We start from the raw sequence: 4,314 nt of genomic DNA, 5'->3' as shown, positions 1-4,314 counted from the left end.
CTTTGGAGTATGATCCATGTGTAAGAGGAAGCATTTGATTGTGTAGTCGAAAATACTAGAAGTACTTTGAAAAGTAGTATTCCTCCTTGTTAATTGTATTTGTTTATGTGTTTCAATAAACTATTTTGTACCAGAAAAGTAGTATTCCTGGTCTTAGTCTAGGCAGCAAAACAATATTGCACCTCTTCTGAGAGTCGCAATAGCGCCAGAGACTGTGATGCCCAATATCAACATGGCAGCTTTGGTCAGAGCACTGGTGTGTTCACTTTACAAGATCAGTACGAGCAGAGATCATACTTGAAACTTAAAGTTGAAGAAAGAAAAGTTTTCCTGATGCCTGTTTAGTTTTTTTTGGATGAAATATTTAAGTACAGGAAAACAAAATGAAAAAAACAATACCACACTGCCACTCAAGCTTAATATAGCCCTAAATCAATGGGATTTCACAACAATGATGATATTTGATATAAAGGATTACCACATATTTCTCAATGGTCTTTATATAAGGGATAATGTCCACAAATGAATCAGTCAGACGTAATGGTATTACAGTAAACAGTGATATTTTGAAGTTTAAATGTGAAGGACTCAATTTAAAATGTACAATAAATGTAGAGGATAAGAGGTGTCAGGAAATATCTTTATAAGTTGAGACATAAACATTCCTGTTATCTGGGACGTCATTTAGCAACGCTGAAATTTTAATTGTATGTGAAATTGACAACCTTGCCTTCTCTGGAGAAAGAGAACATACACATTTGTCTCTGTGTCTGCAGATTGACATAACTTTTGCAACATAACACAACTCATGGGGAAAAAATAATAGGGTCCCTGGGCTTTCTAGAAATTAGTTTTATGATTGATTATGTCACTGTTTTTTCTCTGCAGTGTTCTGCAAAACACCTTTTTGAACAGGGCAACCACAGAGGCTATGGATAATAAACCAAAGAAATCTTATACTGTCTATGGTCAAACAATAATAAGAGAAGTGTACATAGTGACTACTGATAACCAAGCATTGGAGAGCTATCTGTAAAGGGAGCTCTTCATTCACTGCTCACAAGATCTGTTGTTTACGGTTTACTTCAAGTGGCCTTGTGATTGGCTTTGCTATACTGTCAGATGTCTAGCAGAAGAGTTCCAGAACGCTTCTGTGGTACTCTGATACATGCTTCTTCCTTCAAACACAAAATCAAAATATTAGAGTTGGCTGAAGAAGCAACACACGTGGAAGTCTAAAGGCCTTGCTTTGATCACTTGTTTCTTAAGTATTTGCAGTGTACTTTTTTCCACTGGTGTTGATCAATGTCGATCAATATTGTATAACATGAAAAAGCTGCAAAAAAATGTTTGGTCTGGCTACACTCTACATCATGGCTTTCCATAGGTGTTTCATATATAGGTCAACAGGCAACTTTCTAATGTTGTGAAATATAGAAAAAAAATCACTGAATTTTCTTTGATACATTGAGATATATATATATATATATATATATATATATATATATATACACACACACACACACATATATTGTTTACAATCTATTCAACATAAATTACTAATATTATTATTAAATTACATTATAATTACTTACTATCTGTATTCAATATAATTGGTGCCTTTATATAATTGGTAAGATGTAAACCTTTTCAGGATATATACCATATTAGTAAGCTCTACGTTGTTGATCCAAAATGGCACAAGCTAAATATTAAAGCAATAAAGCAACATTTTGTTTGTTCTCACAGTTCTCACCTCCACCCTACTCATCCTCCAACCAAATGTTATTGGTTTCATCTGTATCGCACCTTAACACATGTCTCTATTGAGCATTGATTAAGAATTTCATTAGCCATGGACAGAGGATAAAAGGAACACTCCTTAGAGATGTAGTAATAAAGATTGACAGCTTGGTCAAGTCATTTTTTTCCCATTGGCCAGTAAACTGAGAAGTTGATTAGACACAGCTCTGGTGCAAATGTAGTTTGGTAAAGATGCTGTCTTGTGTTGACCTTCAAATGTTTTCATGAATGTCATGCTTTTCTGAGACTACTTGAACCAGACCTTGGTTGTTCTGGTTTATGATGGCTTATGGTCAATCAGATCCATAGTGTCTGTTTTTTTGACAGTGGCTGACTTCCAAACCCACTATGCGGTTAAAGTGCTTTTCCATATGGCACTGGGTATGGAGCAGTAAAGCTGTTTCGTCATCAGAAATAATTACGACACCTTGAAATGTGCCTCCCCCCACCCACTTTCCTAATGCATCTCCTAAATAGTGTTCATGATAAGCAAATGCTCTGACAAATGCTCTAACCATAGGTTTGCTACCTATACCTGATTTAATTAATGTGTTTATATGATCCTTGCACAGGGGTCATTCTAATCTTCTCTTTATCATTCCAGTTTTAGTATATGTCTTGCCGAAGTCAGGACGTTGTTTATGTGATCAAACTGGAAGACATAACCATACTTAGAACATCACTGACTTTTCTTTCTAAAAATGTTTGTTTTCTGACCAACAATACAACACTTTAAAAAAAAGACCCAGTTCCTGAATTGTACATTATTTTAATGCTTATCACTGCATACAATTCCACAATTTCTTCTAAATATGTCTTTTTAATGTTGGAGCTTTGAAACGGTCTTTACTTTACTGTCTTTGTACATATCTGCACAGTGTGTGGAATTAAGTATTGTATGTTCAATACATCATTAACTTTAAAAATAAGCTAAGCACTTAAAACTGTCATTGTAGCACACATTTTCCCAAGATTTTGTTATCCAGGAGCGACATACATGCAGATGAGAACTGAAAGAAATGTTTCTGCAAATATTCTTTATGTTCAGCACAAGTACAAACACTGGAAACGCTGTAAGCCCATGTAAAACTCATCTGTTTAAAGAACACATTTCCGAAAACTGAGAAGCATTTATTACTGTTGACACAAATGACAAATGACAAAACAGTGCCTCTCCAAAGTGCCGTATGATGTACTGCCTGGTTGCTGTGTAGTAACCCCTAGAGTGTGCAAGAAGGGCAACAAATGAACCCACCACCTTTCAGGCTGAATGCCTTAAGTAGAGCTACACACCCCCTCCATATGGCTTCTCAGCGCAGCTCAGTAACACAATGCTTCCTTGTAGTTTTAAAAGAGTGTGATAATTAACTGTCCTGCCCTGGGCTATTTGCTTAAATGATGTGATCAGTTTGTGCAGGTTTTTCTGGTCTATAGGCCAAGCCTCTCACTTTGGTTCCTGGAATGCATAAAGAGCAGATACTTCACTTATCATCTCTGAATATGAAATTGGGCAGCTGTTAGGAGAGATTACAGACGTGTGCAGGTCACTTCCCGCCATATCTGTGTGCATTAGTCTGGTACAATAATAAGTGTGATGGTTTGGATGTGGGCACTGTGTAGGGCACATGGGTAGGATGACTGATAAAAGCCAGAGAGAAAAGAAGAGAGAGAAAAGTATGTTGTCTATAGCAATTACTCAGATACAAATCTTCCAATCTTGGTATGACCATTGGAATCTTACTGATCACTGGGATCAACAAAGAGACTTTTCTGTTCTTCATAGAGAAAGATAGTACCTAATCTGAATATAGACTTGGCATTCATTTTTTCTGTATGTAAATCAAGTAAATACCTGCTAAAGACATATGATCAGACAATTTATAAAATTGGTTTGGTTAATAATGTCCCCTATCTGAGATGAGAGATCAGGGTATGTTGACAGCTTGCTCTTACAACCCTACATAGTAATAAACAATAATTCTTAGCTTATGGAAGGGCTGGATAAGACAAGGGTGGCAAAGAATCAGATTGTGCCTATCCACTTAAATGTATGGTACATACATAGCTGTCTTTTGTCCCACAATGAAGTATAAAAGGCCAAATGGTCCAAATAGGCAGGGAGAAAGGGATTGAGCCTTTGACAAGTTTTTACTGCTATGTGAATGTGCATTGGCCTTAATTAGCGTCCTGGTGATAGGGTGTCAATGAAACAGAAAGTGATAGGAAATCTTCCAAGTAGGAGACAGAATGCCATAACAAATACATTGCTATTGGAAAAGAAAGGGTGTTTTAACATCTATTTGAGGCTTTTATTTCTGTCCCAGTGTCACCAGGTCTCCTAATTTCTTGTATCCTAGTTCTCCCCGGACAAGAACTAGAAGACATTTTACCAAGGCAAATACAAAACACTGACAGAAATACAACTTCTACTCTATCCTCACTGTATTCAAAGCCAAAAAAACAAGAAATGGATCGGTGCTGGGCTTTAAGGTTAACAACAAACCTAAAACA

The 4,314-nt window shown here is 36.4% G+C and overlaps 1 non-coding gene across 1 annotated transcript; it reads right to left on the bottom strand.

The window, feature by feature from the left end:
• Positions 1-2,332: 2,332 nt before the first annotated feature.
• LOC140321153 (U6 spliceosomal RNA) lies at positions 2,333-2,437 on the bottom strand. The gene has a single exon (XR_011918838.1). It is a non-coding gene; the product is annotated as a U6 spliceosomal RNA (small nuclear RNA).
• Between the last annotated feature and the right edge of the window lie 1,877 nt (positions 2,438-4,314).

Source organism: Pyxicephalus adspersus, unplaced genomic scaffold, assembly GCF_032062135.1.
Source record: "Pyxicephalus adspersus unplaced genomic scaffold, UCB_Pads_2.0 Sca928, whole genome shotgun sequence".
In the NCBI taxonomy this organism is placed as follows: Eukaryota; Metazoa; Chordata; class Amphibia; order Anura; family Pyxicephalidae; genus Pyxicephalus; species Pyxicephalus adspersus.
The sequence above is the reverse complement of the archived record's forward strand: the minus strand, read 5'-3'. Positions and strand labels throughout refer to the sequence as shown.